Source organism: Sinohyriopsis cumingii, chromosome 13 (genome assembly GCF_028554795.1).
Source record: "Sinohyriopsis cumingii isolate HCF-2022 chromosome 13, ASM2855479v2, whole genome shotgun sequence".
In the NCBI taxonomy this organism is placed as follows: Eukaryota; Metazoa; Mollusca; class Bivalvia; order Unionida; family Unionidae; genus Sinohyriopsis; species Sinohyriopsis cumingii.
The window spans coordinates 79,169,392-79,191,021 of record NC_142973.1 but is presented as its reverse complement, the minus strand read 5'-3'; the positions used below and the strand labels follow the sequence as shown (position 1 = coordinate 79,191,021).

General features: G+C 34.6%; 1 protein-coding gene across 7 annotated transcripts in view; it reads left to right on the top strand.

Annotated features, from left to right (window-relative positions):
* LOC149785872 (protein spire homolog 1-like) overlaps positions 1-21,630 on the top strand; it is a 181,322-nt gene that overhangs the window by 1,033 nt on the left and 158,659 nt on the right. The window lies entirely within an intron of this gene.

Sequence of the window (21,630 nt, the reverse complement as noted above, 5' to 3'; positions counted from 1 at the left end):
GGATTACTGCCAGTGATTTTCTGCCAGTAGTGTGACTTCGTTGATCGCTCGAAAAATACATTGTAGACATTCTTTTGAAACCGACAGGTTGTTTGCCAACGACTTTTTCTTTTCTTTCTCAGCTGCATTGGCAGATAGAAATACTATAATACTAGTAACTGCACATAGGTTTTAAAGATAAAGGTATCAATCTTAGGTGACGACAGTGGTATTGGCAGCAAGTGTTGAGTGTATTCTACCATGATTTGAAAGTAAAATTGACGGTTTTTCTTCATTGGCAAGACATTGGATTTTTTAACCCTGTTTACATTTTTTAGATAATAAAGGCTTGTTTCATATACTACATGAACAGCTAGATGTAACAGCAATACTAGTAACTATAATGTGTTTGTAAAATACATACTCCCATGCTAAGTTGTTCTCAATGACATCTCATTCTACTTCTTGCTATAAACATTGGCTGAATCTCTGAATTTATTGGTTCATTCCCAATTTGGTAATTAATTTTAATATCTGTACCCATTAATTTTTCTATGCACATATTTTTAAAATTAGTAATAATTTTAATAGTATATAAAATTTTTGGATAACATTTATATTAAAAAATTTTACAATAGATATTGGAAGAAAAATAAAGGAATGCATTACATGTTCTCAAAAACAACAACTGAACTATATGTAATCATCAGAAATGTTTCATGGAGAACTAGTTATCCCCATTTGAACAAACTGATGCACAGATAATGATTATGTCATAGTGTCCCTTTTTAGCCCGTAAATTCATCTGTTATCATGTCTCCTGTGTGGTCAAACATACCATTTTAAAACAGGGTATTATAGGGGCTGTTCTGTAGATCTGCACAGTGGTTTTAAATTTGAGTGTGCCCTTGGAGTGTGGCTGGTGGTTGGGGAGTTGGGTTTTTTAAACACTCTAAAAATTTCTTAGATATATGATGCAATCTGAAGAAGAAAAAAAATGAGAGTATTGTAATCAAGGTTTGGGCTGCAACATATATAATAGGATTTTATATTAAACACTCACTGGCTGATATGAAATGTTGTTCCTGGGTCATAATGTGGAAACTATTGAGGTCACCACCCTATAATGAATTTAGATTTGAAAGACACAAGGAAACAATGTCAGTCATATATCCAGTACAGGTCCTGGTTCATGCTCATGGGCAGGGGACTTTTTCCTGGACTGTACATTTGATCCCCACCCATTAACCTTATATAGCTTTGATGGTCATGTCAGGCCTACAAGAAAATTAGCCTTTTCCAGTTTCCAGACTATGTTTAAAAATCTACCAATACATGAAGTTTTCCTAGCCATGCAAATTATGGAATTTGTTAACACATAATTTGTTTCTAAAAGTATTTTAAATCACTCTCATTTGGATGCTTGTTAGTTTCAAAATATTTTTTAAGCACCTAACTGACATACTAGAAAACATTATTCACTTATGGCTGCTTATGCATGCTGCTTGTTACCAAACTTTGTTGGCACCTTGCCTTTGGTATAAGGATAAAGTCTATTGATTTTGGCAACAAAATGTCAAGATCACTTTGACTTACAGAAGAAAAATGAATTTCCACATGACAACTTTTGTATCTTGTATGGCTGCTAAACTTTGTGGATGGCCTGCACTCGGGGTAAGGAAGAACCTTTTTGATTTCAGGATCAAAAGCTCCAAGATCAAAATCACTCTGACTGAAAGAATACAAAATGATTTCTGCACAGTAACATTATTTCTACATCATACAACTGGACAAAACTTGTACAGGTAGCTTGTACTTTGTGTAAGACCAGTAGCTTCTCGTAGGTCGATGGTTCTTTCCAGGGTTTTCCTGGGTTCTTTCTCCACCATTAATACTGGCTACCATGTATAGCATATCTTGTGCTGAAAATGGCATTAATTAAACCCCACAACAACAACAATAACAACAACAGCTTTGTGTAAGGAATAGTCATATTGATTTTGGGGTCAAAAGCTAAAAGGCCAAGATCACTGCAACTTAAAGAAAAAAAAACAATGATTTGATTACAAGAGCAATAGATTTCATTGCAGACCTGGACCAAAATTTATGGATGGCTTACACTTTGAGTAAGGAAGAAACCTATTGATTTTGGGATTCAAAAGGTCATAGGTTTTCAAATTTGTACAGATGATACCAATCCTCAATCAACTATGACTGCTATTTCTAAGTAGAAAAAACCTGTAAATGACATTTTTTAAAGTCACTAAGCAGAATTTGATCAGTTTGACAGAAATTATCTTGGCTTTGAGGTCATTCAGATTTGCTTTCATATATAGTTACAAATTATGCTAATGCATCATCAGATATGGCCACCATTAATAAAGACAGAATTATTTAACCACTTGTCCTCGGTAAAGATTGTACAGAATTTGGCCAAATTTGATAAAGTATTATGGCATGAACAGCTTTAAAGTTTATACATATGATGTAAATTCACTATCAGATATTGCCACAGAAAATCATTTGAATAACTTTATCTCAAAACCTGCTGAACAAAATTTGACAAACTTGAAATACAGCAGCCTGGCTTAAAGACCTTTTAATATTTCATAAATATTTCTGGTATTGCCATAAAATCTGGATGAAGATACAAAAATAAAGAACCTTGAAATAATTGATTATATAAGATATGCAGTCAGCAGCATTGGAAAGACATTTCTGCCAAAAGCATCCTTTTGACCCAGAATTGCTAAGTGCTTTTATGTATGTCTGTTAGGCAGATGTTTGCCAGGTGAGTGATCTTTGGCACATTTGTGTCTCTTGTCTGTAATAGCTTGTGAAGATGATAGCAAAAAACAAGTATGAATTAATTTGTGTCAATTTATGTTGATATAATTAAAAAAACACTTGAAATGATATATCAACTCAGTAACTTGGGTTTAAAGGAAATAAATATTGATTTAACCAAACTATATCTACTACACTTATCATTAGAACATGTCATTTAAGGAAACATTTGTTCTTTCCAGATTTGTGTGTGATTTGGATTTTTAACATAGTTTTAACAATATATTCCGGTTTGGTAAGTTGAAGTTTCTCAAGGATATCTGAGATTGTTGCAGAACTCAACAGTTGAAGAAAATAAAAGTACATAGGAAATAGATATAACATGTCATCCTGCTAAAATTGTTTGGCTAGTAGTGCATAGTATCATTGAGGTACTCTAGTTTTTAAGGAAGTTTATTTCTTCTTTCTACAGAAATGTCATGATATTTGTTATTTCCATGGCCAGACACTAAATCAGTGATTCCCAATCCCCAGGTTGTCATCTAAATCAGGGTCACATGGATGTTCAGGATTTATTAGGGTTTATTATTATTATTATTATTATTATTATTATTATAACAAAACTTATGAAAATGTGGAAACAGAGTCACGAGGGTCATAAAAAGTGGTCTTTTAGGGTTGTGGCCATATATGGTGGGAAGCCACTGCTCTAAATAAGCATCATGAGCATGATTGTACAAGTTGCATTGTTTTACTTGATTTATACCTTGAAAGATTTTATACTGGCAAGCCAGTGCTGAGTAATTCAAACATGGCAGACACAATTTTCAATTTACTGTGCTGTCAATGTTGTCCTTTTCATGAGGCAGTCTACAGATATGTCAACAATGACAGTCTGTGTGTGCTTCAAGTCTCCCAGGGTTTCCCCTGCTACCTGATTGTATCAAAAAGCATTCTCCAATCCATTCACACCTTGAATAGGTAAGTAATAATTTGCTGAAAAAGTAAATACAGTTACCTGACAAAACAGGTACAGGTAAAATAATTGCTGACCAGAGGCCTTTAGGCTCCTGCCAAGTGTGTCTTTCTGTCAGTTTCCACTTAAGGTTTGCTGTAAAATAGGACAAATTTTGTCACATAAATCACTTTACTGATCATAGATCTAATTATTTTATTCATTGGGCAAACCGTTTTCTCATGTTTATTTAAAAAGAAAAAGAAACAAGTTTAAAAAAAATAGGGTAGATGTGATTAATTTGTTCTTTATGTTACTATAGACAACAGATGGAATATTAAATTGAAGCAGACCAAATCTATAAATTTGATAAAAGATTTGAAGAAAAAAAAACATTTTTTTCAGAATCTTAATTTTTTAAAATTGTTTTATTTTGATAAAAAGGCATCTGTAACACTTTGATTGGACTTTGGAGTAGTTTAGAGAATTGGAAAACATCCAGGCTTCACTAAACCCCCAGTCTGTTTAAAGTGTCTTAGAAGTGTGATAATGTCTGATTGGTTTGAATCCCCTCACTTTGAAAAATGGAGGGGAGAATTTCCCTCCTCACTGTTTATTTGTAGAACAGACAATTGATCCATATAATATTGACCGTGACCCCCACGTTTTGTGTGTTTGTCATTTGCTTGTATGAACATTTGTTGAGGTAAGTAATTAATTAGTAATAATGCTGTAACTTTGTTCTTAGTCACTTTATTTGTGTGATTAAAATATGCCATTTAGTCAGACAGAAAAAACTTCTTGATATTCAGTTTGATAGACTTGGATGTATCTATCCTTCATCCATTTGCTTATCCCAGACATGAATTGGAACATATGTATTTTTAAAAGTATGCAGAAAGAGATTTAATATTTGTGGAGTCAGAGAGAGAAGGAGGGGATATATCAAAAGAGCATTTAAATTATAGAGTGGGTGTTCCTGTGATTAAATAGTTAATTTACAATAGCAATAATCTGATAGGCATCCTGTCAAAACAAGCCTCACACTAAAGGAATTTTAGTCATTCCACTTTGCATGACCATTAGACCAAGTCAAACAAATTATTGTACCGTACCTGTTGAAATAGCTTCAGTTAAAATCAGTTATATAAATTTCCAAGTGAAGCACACCATTTTACCCAATTGCACAATTACATAAAACTTGTAAGAGTTGTAGAGTTGAAGATCACATATAAATCAAATTGTTCATCATACTGAAATTAACAGGGACTTGTACATCAATTATTAAAATTTCCCACACTTTATAGAAAAGGTGGGGATTATGGTATTTGATCCTGTCATGTGTGGAGACATTCTAATATTTGCAGTGTCATGCAACTTCTTGCACATTATTCAAGATATAGATTTCTGACTTTGATATACAATTGTAGGTAGTCTGTTTTAATGTTTTTGTGTACAGTGAAGTGTTACAGCTTGAGGGAGCCATAGAGGCATTCCCCCACCCAGGCTGTCATTGTACATGTAAATGTAACACATGCCCAGACTATCATCAGTATAAGGGGATAGAGTTTTATTCATGTATATTCAATGAATTACAGACAACTGACCCTAAGTGAAATATTGTAGTGTGTGTGTGTGTAGATAACTCAGAAATGTGTTGTGCTGCAGAATTCTGTTTCACTATTGGAAAGTTTTATCCTCTTTCTTGAGGTCAAGATCACCATTACATGTAATAATGATTTATTTCCAATTTTTCTGATTTATATAGCTTTGGTTCCTTTTAGCCTACCAGATTTTTAAATATTTTGGAAGTTTAAACCTGTGAATAGGACATTGTAGTTGGTCATGCTAGAGCATTTGTATGTGTGTAACTGGCGGTCTGTTTTTAATATCATCATTTATGTAAGGGGTCACAATTGATTCAGGGGGCCCAGGGTTGCAGAGAAGTTGAAGATTATCACCTTTACAGCTCACATATTCCACCTGTTTCCATATGGGATTGAGTCTTGGCTCAACCAAAATGGATATGTGAGAAAGCTTGCCAGTAGCTTCCGATGGGTCGGGGGCAGTGATTCTTTTAGGGTTCTCACCAGGTTGTTCTTTCATCAAATGTATATTGGTCACAATGCGTATCCTACCATGTGTTAATAAACAGCATTAAACTCAGACTAATCAATTACTTTAAGGTATACACCAGAATGATTGTGGTTTTCCTGTTTACCCAACTGGGAGATACTTAATGTAGATAGGTATAATACCATTAGCACCTTAATGTGGTTGTTCATACCAATGGTATTACCATATACATATTAGTTATGATTTATGTTAGCAAAATGCTTCTTACAATGCATCCTGTCAGTGTTTGTGCCAGACTTGTGACCAGAATGGTACAGATTTGAATCTTTAGTTGCCTTGGTGTTTCTTTGAGTCAGGCACTTTATTGTTATGGCAAGAAATGACCAATTTTTTTATTAAAATTTTATAAAATTGTATCAAATGTTTATATTGGCTTATTGCTCCATATCATGGTCAGGAGTATATATCAGAAAGGATCTCTGTCCAAAGTGGTAAACCTTTTAAATTATTGTATCATGAATGTGCAGACAGCATTTGCTGATTTTCTCTTGCATCAGTTCCATTTGGCTAAGAGGTGTCAGTCATAAACTGGGGCAGAATAAAATTGTTACATCTGTAATTTTTGGCATTTATACAACAATGTGATGTCAGTCTACATTGTAACTGAGAAAATTCAAAGCATTTTGTCCAACGATTATTAAATTCACTTCATCTGAATCAGAAGAATTTAGAAATATAACTAATCACTTGACAATAGGTACTTAATGTTAAGTTGACATGTAGGGGAGGCATCGTATGATAACACTGACATGTCCAAGTACAGGTCTCACAAAACTGTTTGAATTTATTCTCTTTTATCAGGTAATATATTTCAAAATAAGAGACAGTCTTTATAGAATCCTCTTTTACCTCAGATTTCATAGGTTTTTTAAATATATAAATTGGCAAAGAGAGGATTGTATCTTGTGCAATACTTAAATGAAATTGTAGCATCTTCAAATGATCACAATAAAAAATGGATGTAAACATGGTACAGGAAGTGAATTTTCACACTTAGCTTTAAGGTACCTGTTAGGTAGCAGTGTTGTACATTAATATAAATATGTGACAGAGCATACTTTTTTTTGTTGGTTAGTTGGTCTGGGCGTGTATCAAAACACAAGTTGTGGATTCTGAGTCAGGCGCTCCACCATTTAGGCTTCTGTGGCTCCCCATTGCATGAAAAAGTTCTTGTTGATTCCTTGGCTTAGTGGCACACTGAACAAAAGAATGGGTGCTAATTTTTATCAGCCATGTTTGAAGGGTCACCAGGAAAATGTGTTGTATTAGCTGCATCATAGGAAAAAGCACCTGTGTTTGACTATCATTAGGCAAGATGTACTTTGCAAAATTCTTTGTTTGGGAAGAAACCCAATCTGGGCACTGACATTTCTTGATCTGTTTATTTCTTTGGTCTTAGAAATACAATAACGTTTAACAACAGTGAGAATAAAAATAATTCCCACACTTGCTCACCATGAAAAGAAAATTTCATCTTAAAATAGTGTACATGACTTCTGCCCATTGTGATTCAGAATTTTTAGAAATTCTTTCTCGACCAAACAATGAAGTTTTGTTAATTCTTCATTAAGCTAATAATGGTATCTGCCAAGGTTCTCATTTGCTAACCCTGTCTACCAACACCTTGGCAGATCAATCAGATATTTGAGTGCTTTGGAACAGCGACATCTGTTGGATTTCATGAGTTGTCTCCCTCAGTATGTAATGCCAACTAATCAATAGCTTATGCAGTGCATTGTGACTTTGTAAGAATACTTTGTAAGTTTAACATCGAAGTATGACTTTGTACCAGAGAGAAGCCATTGCAGGTGCATTTGAGGGAAAAGATGTAGTTGTACAAACATGAACCAGTAGTGGGAAAGTGCTTATTTATCAGTCTATTCCATATGTGTGTTGCCCTTGTATCTATCTACAGTGTTCCGATTTGAACAACTTGATTTTGATTGGATGCGGTTGTCTGCTGCCGCATCCAATGAAATTCACAGACCCAAAACACAGAATTATCTGTTTGATCTGCCAAGATGTAGATACATGAACTGTTAACACATCGAAGCTTGCAAAGATATGATTTATGATTCTTAATATGTTACAGTTTTGGACTAATTTAAAAATTAAATAGAATTCTGTATGTATAATATGCACACACCCCACTTTACAGTTTAGAACGTTGCTCCAAAATATAAGACTCTTGCATAGGTCCATGAAGGAATGGACTGCCCCAGAGGCATATGTCAGTTGGGTATGTGCATTGGTTTCTTCATGCCCATTAAGTGTGTGTGTGTGAGTGTATATATATATATATATATATATGTGTGTGTGTGTGTGTGTGTGTGTGTGTGTGTGTGTGTGTTTTAAGATCAGAATCGGTGATCTGGATATATATTAACTGCCTCTTGTACACTATTTCGTCATAAAATTAGTTTGAAACTGTAAGTGATCCAGTAGGCCTAACAGGAAATAATGGCAGATTTCGCTAAGTCTGGGATGTACCAGTTTATTAGATTGTCTGTTTTCTTAAATCATCTGGCAAATATTTTCAGAAAAATATACAAATCATTGAAAGCAAAACCAATGTATTAGTTTATTAAAGATTTAGCTTTAAAATGCAAATTATGTCGGTCAGAAACGTATATGGGACAAAGCTATTTTGTGGAATTCGTGAGATGTGCTTTAAGGTCTTAGTTGTTTTCTGACTTGACACGTGTTTGTGAAAATACAGGGACAAAACAGCAAATCAGATACTATTTAACCATTGCTTAAAATTACTACAAGGACGTAGACTAATAAATAAACCATATATTTGCAATCCTGTCAATGGACTGTTGTAATGAAGCTATATTAAAGTGAGTGATTACATTACGAAAACCTCTCCATCTAAAAATAGATGCACTCATGTCTATTGATTCTGTAGGAAAGAAGGGACTGCAACTTTTGATGATGGGACTCCTATTTTTACCACAAAAAAAAAAATATATATATATATATATATATATATATATATATATATATATATCTGAAATGGGAGCAAAGTGGCTTTCACAATGGTAGCTAAGTCTGGCGACCCATTCTGGACTGGGTTTGTATCAAACCTATGACCCATGGACCAATGATGCTGGCGTGGTTCCCTATGTACATGTTTAGTTTCATATGTTGGAATCTCTATAATTATGTGGCTGAGGTTCATTGTTATTTCAATTTTTTTTTGGGATTGGACTGCAGGGTTTTAAATTGGTCTTTTTGTGTCCAGAAAGTGCATATATGTTTATAGTGTGAGTACTTGTGGCATAGAGGGTCCAGTCCTTGGGTTACCAGAGTCATTTATCATTTGCATGCATCAGTTTGTCGTTTTATGCTCAGTAAGAGTTCTGTGTGAGGGAGTGTGCGTGTGTATAAGGTGGGGATCTTAATACTGTACTGTATAGTTCCTAAGTGACTGCCCAGGGATCACGTTCAAGGCAGTAGGGATGGACTTGGTAGTTAATGTCATTGACTCATTAGGATGCATTCCTTTTTCATGCGCAGTTAGATTGTACTATGTTGGCACTAAAATTTCCCAAGTAGTCCCCACATTTTACACTTAAAACACTGACATGTACAATTAGTTCATGTATCAGAAAAGGAATTTTCCATTCAGGATTGCTCTTATTGTAGTTTAGACCTAATCCATTATCTACTAAGGTGTTCTTCAGTTCGTTTTTAATTATTTTTTTTTAAAACCTGATATGCATTAGATTTTTTGTAGAATTGTAGAATTATGTATTTCAGCAAGATTTTCTTAAGGTATCGTGTTTGATTGGAATGAGTTACAATAGAAATACTTTGGATATTTCATTAGTTTCTGTGACATGATTGACAGTGGTTGGTAGGGATGGATCAGTGGGACAAGACTCAGGGATCCTGGTATGATGACTTGGGTCATTGATTACACGTCAGTTCTCAGACATGTTAGACATACAACTCCAGAGTTAAAATTTATGTAAAATTATCCCCAAACTCCCCCTTGCCCCCAGAAATGGCTGGCACAATCTACAATCATTAACCAAAGTCACATGTAACTTTAACTCTTAACAAAGTTAAAGAGGTCACATACATGTACACCTGACCATATATATTACATTATTGCAGATGGATGGATAAACTTATTACAGTATGAGTGTGTAAGTGGTTCCGTACATAGCAAAATGTCTAAATGTGTGCACCTTTACAGTATTTGAAATCATGCAGTTTGATCAAAACAATTTGAAACCAAACTTTCCTCCCATCTGTCTGCTAGACTTACTGAACAGCTGACAGCTATCAGAATGTGTATGCTATACCATTGGCAAACATCCATTTGATGTGTAGTCTTTCCCTTCTAGGTCAGAATTCATTTTGTTAGACTGTTTTTAGTGTGGAATATATCTGACAATTTCAGTAAAATATCCCTGGTAGTTTCCTGGTGAAACAATCTATAATGGAACCAGATCTACTGCTTGGATATGTGCATTGGGTGCTATCTTGGGATCTACAGTTACTAAGAAACTTTGTATTGGCTTACAAACTTGAAATTGCTTTCTTTAAAAAAAATGTTGCTAGTTAAATGTTCTGTTAAGAAACATGTTGTTTAATAGTTATTGTCAGCTTCTGTTTTTTTTTTTTCAAGTGATACCACATTTGGTTTAAAAATTACCATATATGCTCACGTATAAGTCCATTCACGTATAAGCCTACCCCGAAACTGAACAGGTATAAATACTAAAAAGTGCATGACCCATGTATAAGCCAAATTACAACTCCGAGGCGTCTCAAGATGCATGAGGTAGGTTCTAAATGTATTTATTTAGGCAAACTTGATTTTAAAAAAATTACATGTATACTTATGTAGAGGATGGCGTGCATGATTATTAAAAAGAAATGGTATAAACTTGTTTGACAAGTAATTTATTTAATTTTCTGTTTTCTTATGAAGTTTTGGAAATAATGCTTTGAAAATTATGCTAATACCGTAAAAGCTGAGTTGTAGTTTGCTTTGATGTAAGCGACCTTCACGCAACTTTCACGCCGAGAGGAGAAAAAACGATTTTTGCAGAGAACTCCTGATTATTACATTATGTCTTCGATTTTCATTTCTTCTAAACAAGAAAAGTCCTACATGTTCTGTTGTATCACCTGTAATTTATTGTTGTGACAAAATAATTATTTTAGTATAAAGCATTCGCTTCTTCACTAAACAGAATGTTAAGTTTAAACATTATTGACGTAAATTAATTATTATTTTTACATCTACAATAATAAAAAAATAAAAAATTAAACCAGAACAAAAAGATACACCACAACAATAAAATCATCCACAATTAATTTCAATCAGAAGAATGATCAATACAAATGCTTTAACTCCATATTATATCGCACTGCTCCCACAAAAGAAACATGCGAGTGAACACCTGGCATTTTTATACCGTATATAACAATGTTAAACTGGTGTAGTTACCGGTCAAAATTCCCTCTTATCACAAGCCAGTTTCAGGGTTTAATGATTAACTGGCCTGTACTGCTGTCACAAAATGAAAGACAAATTTGCCAACTTAACATAGATGACACCGAAACATCAAGCTTTCCATTGTGTGGAAAGTTATGTTTGTTCAGCTAAAACACAAAACTAAAATTGATTGACGTTGATCTTAGTTGATCTCTATGAGAATTTTAGCCTTTATTATTAACACTTTTCGTGAACATGTAAATTATGATGATTATGTGCCTTGCACAAATAAACATGCATACCTTTTTAAAAATATTACCTCAATTTGTAGGATCGTTTATATCATTGAAAACAAGTAACTCGTGAGTGCATGATTCAACGTAAATGAAACAGCAATTAAGGGCTAGCTGAAATGTTATCTGAAAGAATGCAATTTGGTCGAAACAATGAATAAGGCAAAATCTGCATCTATGTTTGGGAATAAGTAAGGATTTAAGTGATGCTATGCAAGCTTTAGACTGTGTAAATACTGTACATTATAGATCAGCATGGTTTCTCTGGTAAACTCAACCGACCTGCGAATTATGAAGTCTGTATATACCTTTATTTAACTTTGTGTTGGAGAAATCATAAAATATGCACATGCAAAATAATAACAAAATCAATCATAGTACTTTATAACAGTTTAATAATTGTCGGGTCACAGAAAGTTACTTTTTTTTTACAAGTCTATGTCCTAGGACACTGAAAAAATTATTGTTTCGTGTCCCAAGATTTACAGCCATTAAAGTAGTCAACAAAAAGACCTAAAAGCATTCAAGTTTACACATTGGCTTGCGGAGAAGCCGATCGCCTTTTCCAGGCCTTGTTTTTTTCCTGAATTTTTCAGATTATACATGAGTATATACGGTATAAATTGCTGCTTTAAGAAAATAATTGACATTAAAGTCCTACTAAATAGTCCTCTTTAGCAGAGATTTACAATGATGTAATTTAATTGGAATGGGGAGTTAATTTAATTGAAACTGGGAGTTCCTTCCTCAATAACAGCTGCATGCATGTTCATTTACATGTTTACCAGTTTTTTAAATCATTAACAGGCAGTAAATTAAGTTACATGCGTAAACCTTGCAGCCTTGTCCCCGCATTTCTTTTGAAAGCATGGACATAATTACAGTAACTCAGTTCATTCTTTTGTACATCGACATGCATTGGTGTGTAGGTATAGATTTTATTGATCATTATCAATACAAATTTGGTTCTTGATCATGATATCTGGGGTCACATGAATAACCTTATTGATATTTATGCTGCATGCCTGAGTTACCAAATGATTTAGCAGTTCTTGAGCAATGGTCAATGTAACTTCATCGGGGCTCATAAAATGTGTAGAGATTTACTTCGTCCACTGTACAAAAACAGTGTTGATGGAATAAATTGTGAATTTAGTATAGCAAAGACAAAATATGTTTAGTTATTTCACCCCATGAGTTTCAAGGAAGTATATTTTACAATAATCATACCATTATGTAGAGGAAGACAATCATTTTCAAGAACCATGTGTTGATAAGTTTAACTGCCATTATAAAATTAAAATGTATCCATTTTGTGAAATGCTTTAGTGAAAACATTTTATTCTTTACTTTTATTTAGCATTGTTGGGGCATATGAACATTGTCTTAAGTGAGAATTGAAATCTAGCCATGCAGAGATGGACAGTGCCTACTGTTTCCGGGTAGACAGGACACTTCTTCTGCAGTGCTGAAGTTGGTTGTAATGTTCGTGGTTCTCAACAAGAGTCATTTGACCTTGACCCCAAAAATATCAAGTGTCAAAATCAAAAGTCTCAAGAGTCAAAACTGAATTCTTATGAGTCATTTGTTTTTTCAGTTGTGAGCTTTTAGCAGGGATTGTTTATAATTCATGGAGCAAACTGATGTTTAAGAGTTCTTGTCTCATTGAATAACAAGGAATAGATCATTTTCATATGCTATTTTTAGCTGGCCCAACCTTTCCCATAGCCGCATTCGGTACAGCCATGCACATTTGACACATGGCAACTCAAGTGACCTACACTTCTTACATGAATAGAACACTTGTCATTATAGATCGCTGCAGATAGTAGTAAACAATAATATGCCAGCACACAAGTATATTAGTTGAAATGTACGTATTCATCAAGTATTTTTAACAATAAATGAGTATATATTGCTTTATGTTACTGCATCATGACACTCATCTAAACTCCGCCCCCGCCCTCTCTTATGACTGCATGGTAATAAATAATCCGAAAATAAACAACTTGTCTAATTAGCAGTAAACAATGAACACCAAAGGCGGCACATCACATATTAAGCAGATTCCTCAAAGATTTGCCATTTAGTTGATAGATTAAATGGGAATGAATGTGGATCCCAAAACTGCTTATGATACATTGGATTGGCTAAGGAATTTATTCTCTTTCTCTCTCTCTCTCTCTCTCTCTTTCTCTCTCTCTCTCTCTCTCTCTCTCCTTAGTTTGCTAACTCCATGAAAAAATATGGATAACTCATCCTGCGATACATTGCAATGGCCAGTTGCTACAGTATTGTGTAACTCATGTGGCTTCTCGGATTGGGCTTGAGATCTGGTTATGCTGGCATTGCTAATACTGTGTTCACCAGTATGCATCCATCCACTATGAAATTAATTATATGCAACAGAGAGATTTTTAAGTCCTCATGCTTTCGCAAGTATATAGTCTTGAAGAGTCATCTAAATACACATAGATTTGTACAAATTGTAATTCTGGTCACATATGAAAATTGTCCACCCACCCCTTTACTTTCAGAAATGGATCATACAACTTTGTAAGACCTGTCCAGGACTGCAGATGGAGTAGGACAAATTCCCCGGGACCACAACGGTCAGGGGGTCCACCATTGTTTCAATTTGTGATTCATTGGGGCCTATTGGATAATTTTTTCCTAGGGCCCACAAATCCTGTCTGCTGCCCTGGTCCTCTTTGATGCTTTTTGTGCTTATGTCTGCTTTTCTGTTTTAGGCAGGTTACTGAACTATTTACTCATGATTTTTAAACACACTATTTCTGTGAAGTTTGTACAGATGTCAAACCTTTAAACATTTGTTTGAAACTTTCTTTACGAACATCACTATGTTCATGACAATCGCTTAAATGTTGCCGTACGTTGATTGTGCATGCGTTAAATATTGGTGTGGAAAACCCAATATTCAACTTCCTGAAAAAGGTCTATGCTAGTACCATATTTTGTAAGAAAATGACAAGTACTGGCAGACTGAAATTGTCATTACTGACTGACTGTTTAGTATGACTATATATATTTAGTATATTAAACAGAGAAAGATTATTTTATAATTTTTTTATATTTCTAACTGCAAAGAATATTTCATTTTTATCCCCTCAAATTATTTTAAGTCCAAAAATATTCCCAATCAACTATAAAAGTTTTATATGAAGTAAATATTTAATTTCATTATGCATCAAACTAATGCATACATGAACAAGGCATTACCAAGTATAATCATTGCACATCAAAACAACATGAACAAGGCATTACCAAGGAAAATCATTGCACATCAAAACAACATGAACAGGGCATTACCAAGTATAATCATTGCACATCAAAACAACATGAACAAGGTATTACCAAGGAAAATCATTGCACATCAAAACAACATGAACAGGACATTACCAAGTATAATCATTGCACATCAAAACGACATGAACAAGGCATTACCAAGGAAAATCATTGCACATCAAAACAACATGAACAAGGCATTACCAAGGATAATCATTGCACATCAAAACAACATGAACAAGGCATTACCAAGGAAAATCATTGCACATCAAAACAACATGAACAAGGCATTACCAAGTATAATCATTGCACATCAAAACAACATGAACAAGGCATTACCAAGGAAAATCATTGCACATCAAAACAACATGAACAAGGCATTACCAAGGATGATCATTGCACATCAAAACAACATGAACAAGGCATTACCAAGGAAAATCATTGCACATCAAAACAACATGAACAAGGCATTACCAAGGAAAATCATTGCACATCAAAACAACATGAACAAGGCATTACCAAGGATGATCATTGCACATCAAAACAGCATGAAGAAGGCATTAACAAGGATAATAATTGCACATCAAAACAACATGAATAAGGCATTATCAAGGATGATCATTGCACATGACAGTTACCAAGGATAATCATTGCACATGAAAACAACATGAACAAGGCATTACCAAGAATAATCATTGCACATCAAAACAACATGAATAAAGCATTACCAAGGATAATCATCATGCATCCAACAACATGAACAAGGCATTATCATGGATGATCATTGCACATCAAAACAACATGAACAAGGCATTATCAAGGATAATCATCATGCATCCAACAACATGAACAAGGCATTACCAAGGATGATCATCATGCATCTAACAACATGAACAAAGCATTACCAAGGATGATCATCATGCATCTAACAACATGAACAAGGCATTACCAAGGATGATCATCATGCATCTAACAACATGAACAAGGCATTACCAAGGATGATCATCATGCATCTAACAACATGAACAAAGCATTATCAAGGATGATCATCATGCATCCAACATGAACAAGGCATTACCAAGGATGACCATCATGCATCAAAGAACATGAATAAGGCATTACCAAAGATGATCATCATGCATCCAACAACATGAACAAGGCATTACCAAGGATGATCATAATGCATCCAACTATATGAACAAGGCATTATCAAGGATGATCATCATGTATCAAAGAACATGAACAAAGCATTACCAAGGATGATATCATGCATCCAACAACACGAACAAAGCATTACCAAGGATGATCATCATGCATCCAACAACATGAACAAGGCATTATCAAGGATGATCATCATGTATCAAAGACCATGAACAAATCATTACCAAGGATGATCATCATGCATCTAACAACATGATCAAGGCATTACCAAGGATGATCATCATGCATCTAACAACATGAACAAAGCATTATCAAGGATGATCATCATGCATCCAACATGAACAAGGCATTACCAAGGATGACCATCATGCATCAAAGAACATGAATAAGGCATTACCAAAGATGATCATCATGCATCCAACAACATGAACAAGGCATTACCAAGGATGATCATGATGCATCCAACTATATGAACAAGGCATTATCAAGGATGATCATCATGTATCAAAGAACATGAACAAAGCATTACCAAGGATGATATCATGCATCCAACGACACAAACAAAGCATTACCAAGGATGATCATCATGCATCCAACAACATGAACAAGGCATTATCAAGGATGATCATCATGTATCAAAGACCATGAACAAATCATTACCAAGGATGATCATCATGCATCTAACAACATGAACAAGGCATTACCAAGGATGACCATCATGCATCTAACAACATGAACAAGGCATTATCAAGGATGATCATCATGCATCTAACAACATGAACAAGGCATTATCAAGGATGATCATCATGCATCTAACAACATGAACAAGGCATTATCAAGGATGATCATCATGCGTCAAACAACATGAACAAGGCATTACCAAGGATGATCATCATGCATCAAACAACATGAACAAAGCATTACCAAGGATGATCATCATGCATCTAACAGCATGAACAAGGCATTATCAAGGATGATCGTCACAGTTGGTGACTTTGTATATTTGGAAGTCATTTGTTAACAGAAGGTGTCAGCTAATTATTTCTTCCTATTTTTACTCTGTATAATATTAGCAACAACAATCTCTGCATCCAAGTTTTTGACTGATGGACCTTCGTTGCATATCTTAATGAGTTTTATTAACTTCTATAAACAAGTTTGTGTGATACCCTTGTTTTCAAATGATTCTGGCTAGACCCACAAGTCACACTTGCAAGAGGTGCTGTCAGATGGCCAGTACAAAATAATCTGGAAACATGTCACTGTATTTGTCAATTAGTTCCCAACACACACAATTCTTTGATTTTATATCGAGTACAACTTTTAAAAAGGTCATGTTTAATTCTGTCGGTGTCAGCATGTCCATTATGGTCTTCCTTAGGCCCAAGCCAGTCACAAATAATTATGATCTCCCTTCGGCCCAAGCCAGTCACAGATAATTATGGTCTCCCTTTGGCCCAATCCATTCACAGATAATCGTCAAGTGCTGCTGTCCATGAGCTTCTTTAGGCCTTTCTGATATAACAGTTTACAAATGCATCAAATATATAAAAATATTTCCATCTCATTATACAGTCTCATGTAATTCAAAAGCATGAAATCAATCACTGAGCATAATGTCTGGTAAACTGTAATGAATGATACTTTCGTTGAAACATAAGATTTTTTAAAACCATTCTGCAGATTGAAGCAAAGTAATAGCCCATAAAACATTTAAAGTTTGTCCACATAACTTTGAGAATTGGCTTTGCAAGCTGCCATAATTTACACCACTTTTTCTAATCGATTAACAGTTGATGGGAATAAAACCGATGCTGACATTTAATCAAAAGTTAATCCAACCAAGTCATAATTGATTCCCTCTTCCTATAATATAAACATTAAAGATAATCTCAATACAAACAATCTAATCATGATTCAGTTATGCACACCTAAGCATGACGCCAGTGACCTGTTAACTCCACCCACATCATACTGAATTTACATTTGTGCAATATTATTGGCCTATAGGGTGTAAGTAGTAGTCTTGCAAAAGTGGTCAAGATTAAATTTGTTATGGACAGTGTGCAATAAGTAGGAAATTGTACCAGAGGCAAATCAGGGTTAGCTAAGACTGATGCTCTGGCCATAAAAATGCACAGCTTGGAATTTCCATGTATCAGAAATGCAGTTAATTTAAATTTCAAATATCAAAACCCAAGGGTACATGCCTACGAAGGTCCCTGATGTCAAAATAATACCCTATACTTTGACCTTTATAGACTCCTCATGTGCCAGTTTTAAATTGGGCATATTCAGTTAAGGTATTGTCCCTCTCCATTCATTCATTAACATTTGTTTGTCCAACCCATTTGATAAAAGTTGGGCAAAGCTTTAAAAACATTTCCTAAGTTATCATCAAGCTTCTGGATGAATTTGATTCTGAGCAAGAGATTGTGCATATTAATTATGACTTCGGAAATTTTAAAAAATCAGACTGTCATGAAAATGGGAATCAGTGTGATGTTTGCCATATACTTTACACAGGATTGTGATCTTGTAGTACAGAAGTCTGCTTAGTGTAATTGGTAGTTATTAAGTTATGAAAGCCAGGTGACTGATATCAGACTCTTTTGGGCCTCTTGTTTAGCAATTTAATACTTTTATGTGCAATTTAAATAATGAGTGTAAAATGACATTACAAAATTCTGTCTCCATCCAGCCAATTGTCATGTGACACTGTCCACACTCTTCCACTTACACAGAATGGATAAACATTCAGTTCTCAATAGAATAAGATGTTTATAATGGGTTTAATTTTGAAGATAGTCTAGCCTAATGTAGAGAAGTCAAAGTTTCTTCATCTCTCTCTTTCTCTGTCTCTACACACACAGACACACACACACACACATATATATATATATATGAAATCTGTGTGGGTTGTAATTTGTACAATATTTTTGCCAAAATAGCTTTCTTATGATTTGTGAATGAGGCTCATCCTACTTTATGATTTGGCCTGTTGGAGCTGATAGCTCACAGTGTAAGCTGTCTACTGATAATCACATTCCAGAATGACTTTTATGTATCACACAAAAAGAATGATAGTTATTCCCATTGTCATGAATAATAAATAATTTTTTACAGGTTACACTCAATTAGTACAAGACTATTTTCTTTAAGGCATTCTCTATAATGTTATATATATATATATATATATATATATATATATATGCAATAAACTGGCAACAGTGCAAAACTAGTATCAAACTAGCCTGAGCATTTTGACTCTTAATGAGTCTTTTTCAAAGGCAAATACAAAACATAGACAAGACAAACAAATCAAACAGATAATAATGTTTTGTTTGCAAAACTATACGTGAATTTTTCTGTTTCATTTGTTTGTCTTGTGTACATTTTGTATCTGCCTTTGAAAAAGACTCATTAAGAGTCAAAAGCTCTTAGGCTAGTACAATACTAGGTTTGCACTGTTCATTGTCAGTTCATTGCATTTATCTTAATCAATCCCAGAAACACATGATCCCTTGCTAGATAAGTGCACTTGAAAGGACTGTTATTCGCCATATGATTTGTATTCTTTATATATATGGCCTACGTCCAGTTTTAAGCTAATCGAACTTTTCATTAAGGAAAGAGGTAGCTTTCATCAAGAAAGCAAATAGATGAGAGAAAACCTGAACAATTACATGTTTAAATGAAGGGAATAATTTTCAAAATGGCAGTTAAATAATGACAGATGAAAGAAAAAACCCCACTTAAAAACAGTCCTAAAGTGAGCAAACTATCTATTTTGTTATTGTCTGAATGGCAATAGTTAAAGATTCAGGGATCAGTGTAATTCCGTATTCATACTACAGAGAACCAATTCCATATTTATACTTGAGAACCAATTCCATATTTATACTAGAGAACCAATTCCATATTTATACTACAAAGAGACTGCTCCAGTGGCCTAGTGGTTAGAGCGTCCACCTCAGAAGTGGGAGGTCATGGGTTTGATCCCCGGTCGAGTCATACCAAATACTTACAAAAATGGTACTAACAGCTGCTTTGCTTGGTGCTCAGCATTAAGAGGTTAGTATTAGAACTGGTCGGCCTGGTATCAGGATATGACTGAAAAATTGTTAAAACTACGTTAAAAATCCAAATCACACACACACATGCTACAAAGAACCAATTCCATATTTATACTACCGTGAACCAATTCCAAAATTATACTTGAGAACCAATTCCATATATATATATATATATATATATATATATATATATATATATATACTAGAGAACCATTTCACTATTTATACAGAAACCAATTCCATATACTAAAGAGAACCAAATTGTTTAGGCCTGATTCCAGACTATGTATATTGACACTTGAATATTAAACAGAGAGGAAAGCCCTTATACATGTACCTAGATCCCACATTCATTGTTTGGATATATGATTCTACCTGATAAATTTAAATGGAATAATATGATACCAATATAATTACACCTGTGCTCAAGTCATGGCATGCATTGCCTACCTCTCATGTACCAGAGCCCAAACCCACTCTTATTACCTCTGGAAAGGACAGAACAAGGTTAAATTTCAAGATGTGGTGGACAAGAACTTGCTTGCTCTGCAAGTCAAAATTGACACTTTATTTGCACCAACCCATTTGATTTCAGCTGAGAAATGCAAGGTATCTGCATGAAATTATAAATTGACACCTATATATCATAGATGAAAGTGGGCCGCTCCAGTGACCTAGTGGTTAGAACATCCACCTCAGATGCAGAAGGTTGTGGGCTCAATCCCTGGCTGAGTCATACCAAAGACTTTTAAAAATGGTACTAACAGCTGCCTCGCTTGGCACTCAGCATTAAGAGGTTATTGTTAGGACTGGTCGGCCTGGTGTCAGGATGATATGACTGGGTGGGATTTCATGCTACATGTCTGCAGCATGATGCCCCAGTGCTAGACATCACTATAAACTGCCACACTGCAGACATCGTAGCGATATGACTGAAAAATTATTAAAGCCATGTTAAAAATCCAAATCACACACACTCATAGATGAAAGTGTATGTGTGGTACAGTTCAACATGATTTCTTAGAAAGACATGCATCTGGCTGCATAAAATGGTAAAATATGAATGGATAAATAACATTGGCATATAATACTCTGTGTTATTATAAGTTGTTGTTGATGTTGTTACAGGGTTTAATGTCATTTTTCAGCACAAGATAGGCAATACATGGCGGCCAGTATAAACGGTATAGGAAGAACCTGGGATAAACCCCAGAAAGAACCAACATCCCACGAGAAGCTAATGGCAAGCTTTCTCACATACCCACATTGGCCGAGCCCAAGACTAGAACACGCACAGACAGAGGTGAGATGGCACTGATCTGTAACACTGAGTACTTTAGACCACTCAGCCATTCGGGGCCCCCGGTATTGCAAGTAAACAACAATATAGAGTATAGTATGCAAGTTATTGATCAGTTGCTATTGCATGTCAATACCAGTATGTACAGTAGTGTACAAGTGATTGATCTGTATTACATG